The following is a 17,561-nucleotide window of genomic DNA, read 5'->3' on the forward strand; positions in this document are numbered from 1 at the left end:
AGTATCCTCCCGTGGGGTTTTCTAGAGACATCTGGGCCATCCAGAGCCCTCCTTGGGCCAGCAGTGCCTGGGGCCAGGGAGCAGCTAGGCTCCACACAGTTTTGTGTCTCTGCTGTGGTGAGGGAGGTCCAGTCCCAGCCCTGTGTGAGTCACAGAGCTGGGGGTGGTTGGCACCCTGGAAACGCTGGGTAAACAGCAAAACACAGGCTACGGACTTGAAATCACTATTGGGTGGCTTTCTCCTCCCTGTTCTGTCTCAACAGGGTGACCCCACAGCAGCCTTGTGCAAGCAGCCCTGCAACTGCTCTAGTGTGTCTGATAACTTTTCCTCTGTGTGTGAGTAAACAGGTTCAGGCTCCTCTACCACCTGTGTACACATCCCTTGCACACACAGGCACTGCAGCAGCCTGTAGGGGACACACACAGAAGACCCCCAAGTGCTGCCAGCCTCTCAGGTCTTACAGCTGCTCCAGGAAGGGCAGCTGGATCCAGCTGTGCTCACACTGGCCAGGTCACTACGGGGGGTGTGGGGGTGGTGGGAAGTGGTCTGGCCATCCTTCTGGCCCCTCTTGGCTGGGGAAGCTTTGGCCTGCAGCAATGAGCTCTGTGCCACATTTGTTTTAATTGCACCCTCAATCCAGCTGTGTTCAAGGGGAGCAGTGATGGTGTTGGAAGTCCTGTTTGCTGCCTCTCCCCGTCCTCTGTCCTGTCCCCACAGCCTTGGAGTCCTGCAGAGCACAGAGGCAGACGGGGACAGGCTGTGGCAAAACCCGCTCATTGCAGCCACCCGCTCCCAACCACTTGTTTCGGAGCTCAGCCTTCCTCCCACGGGTAGGCAGAGCCTTTCTCGTCCTGCAGCATGGTGTGACAAAGTGCCAGCCAATGGCACAGGGCAGCCCTTGCAGGGCCCCCACCTCCCCGCTGCCCCACGGTGCTGCAGGGGTTAACGAACCCCCCAGCATCCTGCACCCTCTGACATCCTGCACCCGGCCTCCCCTGGCCCCCAGTGTCTCCCAGCCCAGCCCTGCATCCACCCCAAGTGGCTCTGCTCAGGGGAATGACAGAGAACAGGGCTCGGGAGGTGCATGTTGTTGCAGAGGGTGGGAAGCCTGTGAGTGTGATGCTTAGCGCAGCGAGCGCAGGTGAGCAGCAGCCTGGCAGGGGGTTTGAAGCAGCACACGGAGGGCAGCAGAATTTGAGGGTCTGCCCAAGGGCCAGGATATAGAGGAGACACCCCCAGCCCTGCATGTTCTCTCTCCTTCACTGAGTTCTCCTGGGGAGATTCCACTCCAGCCAGGCAGAAGGGCCTTATGCAACGTCCCTCCCTGTGTCTCAAACACTGTGTGCTTCCCTGCTCCTCAAATCGAACATCATGTCCCAGCCCAGCCCAGCCCTGCGGGAGCTTTGCAGACAGATGCATGTGTGGGATTTTCCACACATGCATGTGTGGGATTTTCATTGGTGCCCGCACCACCATGGATCCAAGTCAGCCTACCACAGCTGCCCAGGACTGGGCCCTCTCAGAAGGGGAAGCTGTGCTGCACAGTGGAGGCTCTCACTGGAGAGTGGCACAAGCCGTGGCACCAGCCCCAGGCAAGCCGCAGCTCAGTGCCATGGGGGTCGGTGCGTGGTGAGAGCAAGAACCAGCTGGAGCCTACACAGGCAGCCAGGGTGCTGGGACTCTGTGTGCAGCAGCCTCCCAGGACACCTGCACAAGCATTCCATGAGCACTGGGACCCCGCCCCATCTGGGACACTTGGAGAGGGCGAGATGCAAGTGTGAGGATGCACCAGCAACAAGCCAAGCATGCAGAGCCCATCCCCCAAGAACCTGTGCAACAGGGTGGGTGGAGGGCACAGAGGAGCTGCACCAGAGCTGAGGGTCCTCGTCCAGCCCATTCCCATAGCTCACCCACCCTTCTGCCATGCCTCAGTTTCCCCTCTGTTCATATTCCCTGTGAAGGGGGTTTTTCCAAGGTCGAGTCAGGCTGAGACCCTAGCATGCCTCCAAGCAGTCCCAGCTGGGTAAGAGGTTTCAGGCCTCCACGGCAGGCAGGCCACGGCCCAGGCAGAGGCAAGGGAGCTGTTCCCAGCACACGTGCATGCCAGGAGCTGCTGGCAGGGCTGCCCACCACAGGCACATTGCACTGTGCCCCCTGCCAGCACTGCCAGCCCAATGGGCGCTGGCACCTGTGGGGTAGTGGCAGCACATCCCAAAACAGCACAGGCAGTCCTTGTGGAGCAGCTGTTGCTGTCCCAGTGCTGTGCCACCCTTACATAACTGGGGAACCAGCCCAGGCCTGTGCCCTCTGCTTAGGGCTGGGACAGGACCCAGCAGTGCCAGCCGACAGCCCCCTCAGGGCTTTTGGCCCCATCACAGGTCCCAGGGCTGTCCCCCCCTCCCAGGAACACTGCCAGCCCCTGTCCCCCCACAGCGCCAGTGGGATGGGGACCTGCTAGAGCAAGCCCAGCCGGCTGCAGAGGACAGCGGCTGCCTGTGCCCAGGGCTCACTGTCAGGGCCAGGGCCAGGGCAGGGCTGCTTGGATGGATACTCAGTGTTCCCTGGCAGTTTGTGTCCCCGGCACCCTGCCCTGACACCCAGCCACAGACATTTGTTGGTATCAGGAAGTGAAACAAACAGCAGGCTGTAACCTGGCAGCAAGACCGCAGCCACCCCAGTGTGCTGGGCACGCAGGGTGCACTGCACTCCTGCTGAGACCTCACCACCACCCTGCCCTGAGTACTGCTGGGGATGCCTAAGGGAGAGCAGCTGGCTCATTCTCTCAGTCCTCAGGTATCCTTTCTACATCCTCCTATGCTGCAGGATGAGTTTTCCCACTGGGAAAAATAAAAATAATGTCATGGCCTGTGCTCTGTGGGCTGCAGCTGTGTCCCTAGCCTGGTCAAGTCCTGTGGAGGGAAAAACCTGTCAGCAAGGCCTGTTGCAGGAGGACAAGTGGGACAGAATTAGACTGCATACAGGAAAGGAGATTTTTATGATGAGGATGGTGAGACCCTGGCACAGGGTGCCCAGGGTGGCTGTGGCTGCCCCTGGATCCCTGGAAGTGTTCAAGGCCAGGTTGGAGGGGGCTTGGAGCAACCTGGTCTAGTGGAAGTTGACCCTGCCCATAGCAGGAGGGTGGAAGGAGATGACCTTTAGAGGTCTCTTCCAACCCAGACCATTCTGGGATTCTATGATTCTGTGACACTGTGGTCTGGCTGGGTCCAGCTGTCCCTGCAGGTCCCTGCCTGTGGCACAGGGGTGTCATGCTTCTGGCAGCCAGACATGCTGGCTGCTCTGTCACCCCCACCCAGCTGGAGCCCAGTGAGGAGCCGTATGCCCACATTCTGCCATGGGTCAGCACACAGGGAGCCACAGCTTTGTACCCGTGGTGAGGTGGCTTTGTGTGTAATCCTCTGGACAGACACTCCCCAGGGCTGGAACAGCTGTGGGACCTGCTGTAGCAAAAGGACTTCAGATTCCCAGGTAGAAACAAGATCAAACAGCCCCAAGAAGACAAGCTTAGAGGATGAGAGAAGAGGGAAGGGGATGGAGTGTGTCGGATTGTGTTAGGGAACAGCAGGAGATACTGTTGACAAAAGTTGCTGAGGCAGGTGGAAAACAGGTGGGTCATGCAGGAGGGTGACAAGAGTGCAAAAGGCACAAACAACCTGAGATGCCTCCTGCCTGTCCATGCCAGAGCCAGCACAACAGCTCTTAGGAGGTTAATGGGATCATTAGTGGCTATAAGGAAGCAGCTAAGCAGTAAAATGTTCCTGAGAAAGTGAACTTCCTCATTCCAGCCAAGAAAGGGAGATTGGTTCAGAGCAAACAGCGCCAGAATAAACAACTCAATTAGAAACAGCAAGTTCTCGAACCCAGACAAACAACCCAGACCCGGAAGGTTTCATGTGGGAAGAGCCACGCTTGGAGCAAACACTTCCCCACGGGACTGCCACTTAATGAATGAGCACTTGGAGTTACAGAAGGTGCCAGGGATTAACTGGGATTTAGGGGCCTGGGGGACCTGGCCAATTTGCTTTAATTGATAATTAGAAACAGCATAATCCCCAGGAAAATCAGTGTGGGAAATCTGGGCGCCAGGCTCCAGACTTTGCCAGGACTTACAAGAGAACACAAGTCACAAAGGGGTTGCCTCCACTGGAGAAGGCTTTGCAAATGAGTGGCTTATCTTGTATTCTGGGGGCTGCCCATGGCCTGTCTCAGTCCCCAGCTGCCTGGGTGGTGCCCTGCCTGCAGAAGCAGCTGCCCACACTGCCTGGCTCCCAGACCAGAGGGCAGAACAGAGGGAAAGGGTTGACCTGCACCCTGGGTAAGGCTGACCTCTCCGTCTGCTTCCTCCAAATCCCACTGCCACTCGAGCCCAGGGCTGCCTGCAGGCCGTGCCGAGGCAGGGATAGACAGCTCGTAATCTTGGTATGGGTGACACTGGGGGCAGGCCTGTGCCAGGTTTACACCATTTCCAGACACTGACATGGACATTCTCCCCTGAGCTCAGCACTCAGGTCTCTCTGGTATCTGAGGTCTCTCCTGCCAGCCTTCCCAGAGCAGTCAATGATTACCCAGGATAGAGGTTACCCAAGAGCCACCAGGACAGTAACAGAACACAAATGACACCCCCAAGTAAACACTGTCTGTGCTGGCCGAGGCAGGGTGCCAGGTCCCAACAACTTCTGCACAGCTTTTTGCTGACAGCCAAGGTGTGTGGGGCCACCCCACTGCCAGCTGGTGGTCTGCTGCAGTGGGACAGACCAGAACCCCAGAAGGCCCCAGGCCCCTCGCTGCCCCTGCAAAATCAAGATCTTATTGCCACTGGGAGTCAGCTGTGATGGCCCCTCCGCTCCCACTGGAGACACTGGCCCCTGCCACTGGATAGGTCACGGGCTGCTGCACCAGAGATCAGGGCCCTGGCATAAGGTCACTCCAGCTGGTTCTGCCACACCGTGGTCAAGTTCATTTGTCATGTCTGAGCCCTCCTCTGCCCCGCACTGCCCTGCCTGGGCCTGGCCTGCTGCAGCTGGTGGCTGTAACCCCGGCAGGGCTAGGGCTTGGCTTCATGGCAGGAGATCTCCCAGCTCTGGGATCACAAGCCAGAGCGATTTTTTGGCCTTTGCTTTTTGCTGTGCAGCCACCCTGGCATTTCAGAGAAGGGGACCTCAGGCGAAGGACTCACTGCAGAAGGCACCAGGGGTACCCAGGTCTTGGAAGACATAGCAAGAGGTGGGCTGCAAAAAGCCCCTGCTCTCCTGGAGAATGGATGGGCTCTGTTTGTACTTGCACAGTGCAAAGCAGCACAACACTTCCAGTTCTTCCCCTCCACCCCTGGAGAAACTTCCCTCTTAACCTTCCTGCACTCTCCTATCAGTCAATTCAGTAATTCTTTTGTGCCCACAGCAGAAGATACACTGGCAAAGTTAAAGATAGTCCTTGGCCACCTCTGAGCCAAACATAGCTAAATGTCCTGTCCCAAAGGTCCTAGAGGCATGAAATGGGACTCCTGACCTGCTGGGAGCATTCTGTTCTCTGGAACATGGAACATCAGCATGGTCCCATTTTTAATGAGCAAACTCGGGTAGAAGCATCATCACAGCAGAGCTGCTGTGATGCTGAACAGCCCCGTGCACTTGGGAGAAGCCCCCAAGGTGCCTGAGCCAGGGTGAAGGAAGGTTTGTCTGTGGGTCTGGAGGCCCTTAGCTGCCCTGGCCTCCTCTCCAGCCCCCCAGAGCATGGGCTGACCATGAGTGACAAAGGTGATGTGGTGGTGGGAGCATTGCAGCTGAGTTGGAGCTCCAGGGAGATGGTCCCACAGTAGGAGAGCAGGCAGGGGGTGGCCACTGCCAGGTGTGAGGCTGATGGCCGCAGCCTTGCCAGCAGTCTGTTATTCATTCTCCAGTAGGGAACCTTTGGACTGCGGAAGGTTTGAGGCTCAGGGAGGGCAGGGGCAAAGGCAGAGTCCAGGCTGGGCTCTGTCTGTCTGGCCTCCATCAGCGAGGTGACTGCCAGGCTGCGAACTCCCGTGGGTGAATGCACAGCACAGGGGCTTGTGCAGGGTGAGTGGCTGTGAGCACAGGGCATGCAGGGCCTTGTCTCTGTCCCAGTAAGGTCCAAGCTGCAGTGCCATCCCATCTTGGTGTGAAGGGGCTCCATAAGCCTAATGACAGCTGCAGAGAGAGGAGAGAGCAGGAGAGCTCGCCCTGGGTCTCTCCAGGCTGTCTCCACCCCAGCACTGACCCCAGAGCAATGCAGCAGCCCCTCAGCCTGGGCTGTGCTCACGTGGCCGCGGCAGCAGCCCCTGCCCCGTGCCTGGCAGCAGGAAGGGACCGAGGGCACCACGGCTGTGTGTCGGCCACCATGGCTTCCAGCTGGGACCAGCTTCCTGCCACGGCAGCTCCCAATTAAACCAATTTCTTGGATGGCTTCAGCAATGCAGGAGCCAGAGGCTTTGTAGTTGTGCGGCCTCTTGGGCCACCCCCAGGGTCTCCCTGTCCCCCCGATGCCCTCGCCATCCCCAGGGCAGCACCTGCTCTCTTGTGTAACATGTGGCCTGATCTCCCGGGGCAGTGCTTCCCCTGGCCCTGCTGCTCTCCATAAGCTTTATTGGGAACATATCACAGCAGGAGCCAAGTGCTGGGGGACTGTCCTGGCCTCACCAGGCACAAACAAGGCAGCGCCATGCTGGGATGTAAGCCAGAGGCACCTCTGAAGTGGCCGCCTGGCCCAGGCCCCACTGGTGCCGGCCCGCTGTGCCCAGAAGCTGTGGCACCAAGCAGAGCTGCACATCAAAGCCCTTCTTGCCTCAGGTCCCCACCACCCTGGCCAGGCACAAAGAGAGAGTGGCAGGGAAGACGGGCAAGCATGGCCGGAGTCCCCATGGGGCTGGGGCCAGGGAGTCAGGTGTCTTCTCTCTCTGAGCACCCCCTTCCCCTCGCCAGAGCTCAGGTCTCAGAGTGTCTGGGGTGCAGCAGGGACAGGAACACTGTAGGGGCCAAAGCAAGGCTCACAAGCACAGCCTGCATTGATGGCCAGGAATGAGGGGAGCCTCGAGCGGGCTGAGCCGGTCACTGCAGGACACAGGAGCTGCACTCCCACAAGCCCAAACCAGATGGACAGACAGCACAGTGGCAGGGATCTGTGCTGTCTAACCAGGAGGATGCAGAAAACTTCTGGGATGTGACCCCAGGGAGACAGACTCAAAGGTGTTCTGGGCTGGGTGGGACAGTGCTTCGACAAACACCAGGGTCCCTTGTCAGTGCCAGTGGTGCAGGGGCAGCTCTGGGGGCACATAAGACATGGGCTTGGGCTACCTGGCAGAGTGAGCCTCTGTGGCTTGGCAGTGGTGGTGCTGCTGCTGGCCCTGGTGTCACCAGCACTGTGGGACATTGCGCTCACACGGGGACACATACTCAGCCCTGCAGCCATGGCACTGACACATACACACACGTGCTTTAAGGCACATGCCTGGCTCCATGCTCAGTGGCACCAGAGCCTCAAGGTACCCCAGGCAGCCTTTGGGGTGGGTGAAAGCTCAGGAGGTGCAGGTGAGACCCTGCTGCACACAGAGCAGAGCTGCAAGCTGCTGCAGCCGCACTTTGGGAATTTGGGTCCAGTGGCAGACATGGGGCAGAAATCCTTGGTGCTCACACCAACCAGAGCTCTGGTCCCTCCACAGTACAAGGGCTCAGGGACCAAGGGAAGCAGGGCCAGGACCCAGGGAAAGAGCCTGAAGGGCAAAGCACTGAGCAGCAGACGCTGCAGGCTCCTTAGCTGGGTAATTACTGTTATTATTGTTATTATTGTAATTACAATAACAGCAACAGCTACAGCTGGCTGCCACTGCATCACTGCTGGCATCATCGCCATTGTCATTGGAGTGGGAAAGCAATGCCCCAGGGCAGGAAGTGCCTTAGCCAATGCCCAAGCTTCTGTCCCGCTCTGAGGGTATTCACAGCAGCCTGCCCCTCGCTCCAGGGCCCACAGCCCGGGCCTGTGCTCTGTTGCATGCATGCTCCAGGACTGAAGAGGACAGATGGGTCTGGAGATGAGCTGACAGTTCCAAAGCTCCCTGCCGATCCCAGGTCTGTGCCTCTTCCCCAGGTCAGTCCTTGCCAGGGACCGGCTCACTCTGTCCCCAAAGCCTGGCGTGTTGTCCTTCGGGGTACAGCCAGAGTAGATGTCTCTGCTCAAAACTCTGCCAGGGAGGATGCCCTGGTCATGGGACTGACAGCTCTCCTCCCACCCCAGAAAAGGCTACTATTAAGGAGTGATTGTTAGAGAATTAGAGAATTAAGGGTTGGAGCAGCAAGCAGGCCTGGGCTGTGGGCTGCAGAGGGCCAGGGATTACCCTGGGACAGCAGTCTGGTGCCAGCACCTCTCCAGCCAGAGCTGGTGCTGCCAGAGAGCTAAACCCAGAGTGCTGGAGCCCAGCCCAGCTGACAGTGCCCAGGCTTTGCTCCTTCAGGAAGCTGGAGCAGGAATGCTGCCCGCCTCTCTCCCTCTATGTCATCTGATCATTCTCAACCTTCAGGTCCTGCAGGGGTTCTGCGGCACAGCTGGAGCTCCCAGCTCTCCTAGGTAGTGAAACGGCTGCGCCAAAACTCCTGGGATGGTGAAGCAGTGCCTGGGAGCTAATATTAACCAAAAGCTTGCCAGCTGTCCTGGACAAAGAGAAACATTCCCCAGCTTCCTGTAACTGCTCAGTCTTCTATAATTTCACACTTAGAGAAGCACCCAGCACCCACCCAAACACCCAGCACAACCTGCACCCAGCGAGGGAACCCATCCCTCCTGCTTTGCCCCAGCTGCCCACTTCCTTCAGGATACCATGGGGGAGCAGGGCCGTTCCTGTTTCTCACAGGGCTGAGCACCTGGGAGCACCCTGCAGCATTTCTAGCAGCCCCAGCTGTGCCTCACCATGTCCAGTACAGCTATGACAGAGCTCACACCTCTCCTGCCAAATGCCACTGTATCACTGCATGGAATGGGGAAGGTCCTTCTCAGCTCAGAAGCAAATCCCTGCTCCAAGCCAGGCCTGGATTACACTAAGGAGTTTGTGGCAGCAGCAGGTCTGCCTGCAGTCCATGCAGTCCTGCCTAGGAGAAGGAGTGTGGGGACATGTGAGCACACATGGAGACCCTGTGCCTTGACAGTGAGGAGCATCCCAGCAGTACCTGAACCACTGAGGATGTGACCTCTCAGAATTCCTGTATTGGGGAAACAGAGAAGGAATGCGTCATTTTAACAGCTCTGACCTGGCTCCACTCCCCTCTGCCTGCCCCCCACAAAAAAACTCTGCTGGCAGGCGACCCACAGGCCCCGTGGCAGAGCTGGCCGGGGAGAGGTGCAAGGGTCACTCTGCACACACGCTGGGCACAATTAGGCGGCCAGAGGCTGCTGCCAACAGCACTGCTGCAGCACGGGAATGCCACAATACTAATTAATCCAGGCACTGGCTTGGGGCCAGCACAGATCTTCCAGGGCTGCAGGAACTCAGGCAAGAAGACAAAATGCCCCTCCAGGAGGTGGGTATCTAACCAGGGCCTGGATCTGGCAGCCAGTGTGCCCACCCCTGGGCTGCATCTGTGCCCTGTGGCTTGGGGTCACCAACTTCTGCCTAGGGCTGGAAGAACCAGCCCCTGCCACGACCCTGGGGACATTTCCACCCCCGTGGCCAAGAGGGGCCAACAGCTGGGTGTTGAAAGCTGACAGGGCTTCGTGAGAAGAGAGAGCTTGGAGGTCTATGGCCATCTGACCCCCACCCGAGCCACAGGCCTGTCACCACAGTGCACTCAGCCCTGTGGCATCCAGGAGCCAGGGGCCAGGAGCCAGGCACAGTGCACTATATAAGCACAGCTGCTCTCTGCCTGCTGCTCCCATTGCAGTGACAAGAGGGCACCAGGCCAAAAATGCCTTTCGCTTCCTACCTCGACAGGACAGCAGGACAGATGGAGGTGGACAGCTCATGGGGAAGGTTGAGGGAAGGAACCAAACCTTGAGGCTGGCCTGGTACCCTTGCTTCCAGCCTATCTCACTGCATCCCAACCCTGGGATACTCCCATCACTGGCAGGCTATGCTGCCAGGGCTCAGCCTTCAGCTTCCTCCTCTTCCTCCCATGAGCTTGCAAGTTGCCCTGCTCAGCCTGGGTCTGCTCACCAGCTCCCACACCTTCTGCCACCAGCTGTGAGCAGCACAGGGCAACAGGGTATTTGCTAGAGCTGGGTCCACAGTCCTCAAAATCCTCCTCAGCTGAATCCCCCTCATCCCATCCAGATGTCTTGGTGAGGGATCATGTGCAAGTGGGGAACACATGTGCCCACATGTACTGACTAAGGCACTGGGACCTGGAAGAAGTTGAAGGGGCTTTCCAGCCAAAACCTCTTCCAAGAAGGATCAACTCCCAGATACATCAAATACAAAACATTTTCTTCCTGTTTCAAGCTTAATTTTTGCATCAGAAATAAGTGATTATTTTTAATGAACCGTAAACATGGAAAGAGGCACTGTGCTTCTGCAAACTGCTTCCTTTGGGAATCTCCCAATTTTCAGGTCTAACAGATCCCACAGATGATGCCTCATTGGCATAGATGGAGTCTGGTGGGGAGGGCCCCTGGGCTGAAAGCCGAGATGTGCTATGCCCTGTATTTTTAGAAGGTGGAGACAGCCAGCTGGATCCCAGTCCAAACCCACCCCTACCTTGCTCTGACCCTGTGAACTCTGGGTGTCCAAGTTGACGTGCCTTAGGACAGCCAAAAAGCTTCTGTCCCCAGCAGGGTTATACTGCTGCTGAGTGCAGTCATGCAGAATAGGACTTTTTAAACAATTTATTTAAACTGGTCTCTTTATGTGTTTGCCACGGAGGTAATATTCCCATGTCTGTTGTATCCTTCCCTGGCCAAGGAGCAGATTCAGAAGGTGCCACTGGTGCCGCAGGGACTGACACACACCACATGCCTGGGGCTGGCAGGACTGGGCCATCCCCATTTGTGTCCAGCTGGGTGCATCACAGCCATGGGATAACAGAGATCCTCAAGCCTCTGGCTGTCCCACTGATGACTCTGTCTGTCCCAGAAGGGCTGCTGCATCCTCACTGCAGGGTCTTGTGGAACCCCACCGTGCCTAGGCACTGCGCCGCTACTGCAGCCCCTTCCACGCCTGGCCCACGGAGGAGCTGCTGCTTGGCCATGACCATGTTTGGGTGTTTTTGAGCTGGCGGATGACTCAGATCTCTGTTCCCGGGACTTGTTTACCGAGATGGGTGGGAGCAGTAGAAGCATGAGGCTGGTGGCGTGGCGGCCGTGCACTGCCCAGTGTGCCCCCACGTGCAGCTGCCTCTGCCACTCGCTCCTCTTGTGCCAGGCCTGGTCAGGGCCAACTTCTGCTTTCGGACTGGGAGGTTGCTGGCCCCTGCCAAGCACAGGGAGGGCTGGGGAGGGGTGTGCCCAGGCTCACACGGAGAGGCAGAAACACACCCGGGTGTGCTGCTCCAAAGCAGGTCGTTCCAGGCTGTTTTACTCACTCCTTACAGGATCAGCCCAGCAGTTCCTTTTGTCCTTACTTAACGCTGAAGCTCTGCAGCCCCTTGCCAGTGCCATGGTTGTGCCCCCGCCCCGCTGCTGGCTCTCCCAGTAGGCAGATGGCACTGTCCCCTCACACGCATGCCTGCCTGGTGGAGCCAGGGGGTTTCTCGGAAAACAACCCATTTCTTGGCCTGCCTGAAATAGCACCTCACAAAACACAGTGCAAAAATCCCCAGGGCTGAGAAACAAGTTGCTGCACTCCAGCAGCTGATCCCACAGCTCCTGCACCAGGGTGGTATTCCTGGGAGGCTGAGGAGCCTCCCCAGCATCCCCCCCCAGCTCTCCACCATGTTGCCCAGCCATGAGCATCTTCCCACCCCTCCTGGCCGTGACAACTCCCCGGCTCTCCTTTGGCTTCCCTCCACCCTGCCCTGCCCCGGCCACCCCCATCCCCAATCCAACCGTTGCTCTGGAAGCAGGAACTAATACCTGTCACTTCTGCTTGCCCACACAGCACGGCCCAAAATAGCTCAAAAAGCCCTAAAATATCGCTGCCCACTCAGCCCAGCTAGTACCCCGAGAAAGACGTAGGAGTGTGTACAAGGCAGAGGGACCAGCCCAAAAACGTACATCCCATGGGATCATCATTTCCCCAGGCGGACAGGAAAACAGCTGTTGCTGTGGCGACAGCTCAGCGTTTGCTGCTTCCTCCCACAAAATCGGGTGACACGACGTCATCAGCCGGCCGTGACTCAGAGCTGGCCACCGGCCCCGCCTGCTCCCCGACCTCCCCTTCTCACCACGTCTGGGCATCTCTGGCTTTCCTAGAACACCCATCCGGCAGCCCGGGTCACGATTAGCACGTTCAGGCTCGGAGATGGGGTGTCCCCAGCTCTCCAGCCCAGTTCTGGATTAGCCAATAGCTCCCCTGGCGTGTCCCAGCTGTGCGAGTGACAGTAACTCAGGGAGAGCCACCTCTGCACAGGCTCCCTCTGTCTCCTTCGCTTTCCATCCTGAGCATGCCAGGGTATCCAGCAAGGACCAGGACCCTGCTGCCCTTAAGCATCCTATTCACGGGTGAAATGCTTCCCAGCACCCTCAGGCTAATCCTGATTCACTGCCGAACCATCCAGGGAGATGCCGAGCTGGTGTCATCCAGGGTTCACCAGCCAGGAGAGAGATCAGGAGAGTGGGTTTGGGGGTACAAACAATGCCTCCCAAGGATCAGCCATCCTGAAATCCTCACAGCATCTCTGGAGAATGTTAATCCCCCTCTATTAAACTCAGATTGCATAAAACCCCCTGTGTCCAGTTCTCCCTCCCTAGCTCTGCTCTGCTGGAGGACTCCCCCGCCTCCCTAGCTCCAGCGCCGGGCCAGTCTCCAGGCTGGGCTGTCCCCACGCTGCCTTTGCAGAGCTGGATGTACAGGAGCACTCCTGGGAGAGTCTCCCCCACGGCCAGGCACCCCAGGGTCTCTCTGCTTGTCCCAGCACACAGAGCCAGAACCTGCTGAAGGTGTTTTAAAACTGACCTGTTCGTGAACAGGGGAATCCTGAGGGAGGTGAGACCAGAGCTGTGCTGTGATGCTTTTCAGGAGCAGTTTTCTTGAGAAGGCAAAGAAAAGGCCAGGCCCAAAATCACAGCTGCTCTACTGCTGCCCATTGCCACCCACTGAATGCACCCAAACAAAGGAACAGCTGCTTCCAGACCCCCTGATTCTCCCCTGGGCTTCAACATCTCAGCTGGGAGGGCCTGGACTGTCCCAGGGAAGATCTGTTGTGCCCATACCAGGACACAGCAGCATCAGGCTTCCAGAAACCTTCGTCTTGCTCCTCTGAATCACAGAGTACCTTCTCCTTGGTGCTTCTCAAGCAGGCTCTGAACCCCGATCCCATCATGGAGCAGCATAGATATCCCAAGCCTCCTTATTGCCAGGCAAGGAGCCAGCTCCCCTGAGCCTGCAGCACGCCTCCTACTCCAGCCAGCATCCCCTTGCCCCCCTCGTGCTCCATACTGCCTGTTTGTATGCTGCTACCCTGGTTACTGGCCACTGAGTCACCACCAAACCTCTCTCACAGGCAGGAAAGCCCAGACTCATATTTTCCGTGGGATTCCTACAACTCATTCAACCTTTTGAGATGGGGAACAATGTTGCTGGAGGTGGACAGAGATGTTGACATCACAAGGATGTCCCAGGGACCAGGGCTGTCTACACCAGGAACTGCCAAAAGCACATCCACGCTCTACAGGAATGCTGGGGTTCCTTGGGGGCTGTATGGTAGGGGATTCCTTCATCCTTTTGAAGAATGGATCCAGCAAATATCTTTCCTCTTGCACCTAAGCAGCCATGGTGCCTGCATGCGGGTTCACTCCTGACATGTGCTTTGTGAACCCACCCTCACATAGGTGCTGAGGCTGTTCACCCCTCCCCTTCATATCCCCAGTTTTGCAATGCTGCAAAATAATCCCCAGCTCCCAATAGCCCCCCCCCCCCAAGCACAGGTCTGTGAGGAACTAGCATCTGGAAGGGATCAGCACAGTAACCACTGTGGGGAAAGGGGAGGGCTATAAATAGCAGCAAGTTTCCAAATCAAAGCTTTAGAAACAACAACAACCACCAAAGAACATAGGCTGAGGCACTGCCTGGCGTGTTTATATACACAGACATTTTTTTATTCCTAGCTTGTTTTCAATCTTCCCTCACTGCTGGGATGTTCTGGGTCTGTCCTCTTTTCCACTGGGCAGCTTCCCAGAGACATATTTCTTGGAAGGTTGTAACCTCTTTTAGTAGATTTTAAATTACTTTCAGGCAGGAATGTCCCAGGACTCATTTTATACTCATTTAGCAAAACAGGCTTGTCCCTGGTTGGGGGTGCCACAGGGCCGTGATGGCCCTGAGGTGTGGCGGGCACTGCAGGGAGGACGCCAAAAGTTCCATCCAGCTGGAGGGGTGATGTTTTCTGGGGGAGCTCATTGGTGATGGGAAAGTCTCAGCACTTTCAAGGACAGGCAGGCTGCACACCTGAATTTAACCCTCATGGTTAAGAGGTAGTGCTGGTAGAAAACTGAACCTGAGAAACAATGCCTGGGGGTCTCCTTTGGAGCATCCAAAGGAATGGATGAGGGTTTCCTTTGGACCATCCTCAAAGAGTGTCCTTTACTCAGGCATGGACACTCCTTGGAATAACCCAAGCACAATCCCAGCTGTGGGTCCCCTAACCCTAGCCCTATTCTGGGCACAGGCACTGCACCTCCTGAGTTCTTCCCACTGTCCTTGTTGGGGCCCATGGACTGGCATGACCCCACAGTCAGTCTCAAACCTCTCACAGACACCATAGCTCTTGCAGTGCATCCTTCCTGGATGGTTTGTGGCCCCAATGGCATCCAGTGCCCAATGGGACATCTGTTCTGCAGAACAGTGGCCCTCAGCTCCTGGTAAGGGAACTCAGATGTTGCAAGACAAGGGAACAAGGAGAAATTGCACCTTTTCCCCAGCAAGTTACTCTCCAGCCTGAAATCCCCAACTGCAGCTCAAACTCCTTGAGCCCTGGTGTGTCCCTGCCCCTGCCCAGGGCTCCTCAGGGACTGTGAATAGCAGCTGCCTGGCCCTGGGATGTGCGCATGCGTGGCCTCCTGTGCAGACCAAGCCAGTGCTGCTATGTTTATCCCAGTTGTATTGCCCACTAGAGTTGTTTTGCTGGAAAGGCTGTGGTCTGGCAGGCTCTGCCCTAGCAGCAGCGCTGTGGTGCAGCCAAGCCGGGATGGCATGACACACACATTTGAGAAATAACCTCATAAATCTGCTTAATTCAGTCAATGAATCATTCCTACTCCCTGTGGGCTCCCTTCCCATAAGCAAAACCTTACTGCCCCTGCTCTGGGAAACAACACAGGTAAAAAGTACCCAGGCAGTGTCTCCTGAACAACACCAGCAGCACTGCCTGCTCTCTGCCCACAGTTCCTTTGCCCTGCCTAGCACACCCAGCCTTTCTGCAGAATGCTGGGAGCTGCTTGGCACCTTGGTGCCACATCCCCAGACTCCATGGCATTCCACAGCCAGACAGCTCCAGCTCCCCTGTCCTGGCCTCCCCAGACCAAGTGGGGAATAAGACAGCAGGCACTGGAAGCAGCCACAATGGAAAAATGCAGGGCCAATTTAGCAGCTACCTCTTGGGATGCCAGCTGCTGTTGGCTTAAACCAGGTGAGAGCAGGCCCAGCTCTCTGGGGACCCACTGGCACCCAAGGCCACAGTGATGGACTCGGCACACGACTGACACCAGCACGAGCAGCTGGGGCACTGGCAGCCAAACAGTGAACAGCAGGGAGGCCACCAGCAGCACCTGCAGACAACAGCTTTGTGTGCCTATCTCCAGGCAGAGCACAGCAGGTTGTGCTGGCCCAGCCCACACCAAGCTGCCGTGGGGCTCTGGGCTTCCGTCACAGCAAGGATTGTGCTGTCAGCCTGCAGTAATATCAGTGTTACTTCTTCAAATGATGGACACTCCAAACTCATCCCACAAGGAAATAGTCAAGTGGGCTGTGTGCTAATTTGGGGCAGGGAGAGGATGGCACAGCCTTGCATGCTTTCTCTTGTACAGTAGGACTCAGTCCTGTCCTACAGCAGGGACACAATCCTGGGCGACCTGGCAGAACCTTTCATCAGGACTGGATTACCACGGGAAGCAGAAGGCTGAGTCACACTCCACTATATCCATCCAGATGGGTGAACATATCCACCTAGTTTCATGTCAGAGCTGACACTGGTGTCAGAAGCACTAGGAGCGGTGCAGGATGTTCCCGTTCAGGCGATAGTCCCTGCCCTACCACATGTCCATCCATGCAGCACTGCTGCCTGCTTGGGTCCATGCTGACACAGGTGGGTTGTCAGCCCTCTCCATCCCCTCCTCGGGTGTGTACACAGCCCATGGTCCGCAACCTCTTTTTGGGGGAGAGAGGGAAGAACAAGGGGTCTGGCTGTCTCACACCAGCTTGTGCATTAGAGGGTGCATCTGTGTCCCACAGGTGCAGTGGAGCTGTAGCACCTCCCTGTTTCCATCACACCCCCCCTTGTGACAGCGTCCTGCCCAAATCACAGTGGCTCTGCCTCACCTAAGAGGCACATGAAGGGCCAAGGGACGTAGACACTCGTCATGTCCCTGAAATAGCAATGACCTGCAAATATGGGATGGGGGTCCATGTCGAGGCCTGTGGCTGCAGGAATCCCAGCGTTATGTGACACTCCCAATTTTCCTTTTAAAGAAAATGACACTGAAATGAGTTTCCTTTGAGTTTCCTGCATTCCCAATTATGGAGGAGAAAATCTGGGAACCTTTTTAAATCCACACTAATAACATCAGCAAAGGAAATGTCGTTAGACAGAATGTGAAAAGATGTGACAAGAGCCCCAAATCCCATGACACCTTGGGGACTTGAACTTCCAGGATCACACCCTGCCTGTGGGAAGGCCCACCCCTCTTACATACCAGCTCACAGCATCCCTCTCGGCCGGTGCCAGTCTGGGCAGCATCCCAGTACTGTACCCTGGGGAAAAGACTTGTGGAGATGAAGAAAAAGCCAGGATGAGCCAACAAGCCCTCTGCTGACACTGCACAAAATGGAAGCACTGCAATCTGTAGAAGCACTTGGCCAAGTTCAAGGTCAAGGGCTGTAAATTTCTTGTTATTTTTAACTCCAGGATAGTAGCTGGCTGAAAACAAGAGGAAGAATAGCTTGGATTCAGAGAGGGAGGGGAGGTGCATGGTAGGTGGATGGTTTTGCCTGTTGAAATAAGGGTGAAACCTTAAGAAAGAGGCAGGGAGGTGGGAGAAAACAGGTGCTACAGGTGGCAGGAGGCCCCCAGAGAGGGGCTGACAGGATGAGCAGGGTGCCTGTCTGTGCCCCATCAGTCACAGAGCTGCAGCTGGACATGTTCTGATGGCTGAGGTGACCTGCAAGGACATGCGCTGCTGTAGCCTGGGGCCATGGCAGGATCGGGGGCACACAATGAGCTGGGCTGAGGCGTGT

This window comes from Camarhynchus parvulus, chromosome 4A (genome assembly GCF_901933205.1).
Source record: "Camarhynchus parvulus chromosome 4A, STF_HiC, whole genome shotgun sequence".
NCBI classification, from domain to species: Eukaryota; Metazoa; Chordata; class Aves; order Passeriformes; family Thraupidae; genus Camarhynchus; species Camarhynchus parvulus.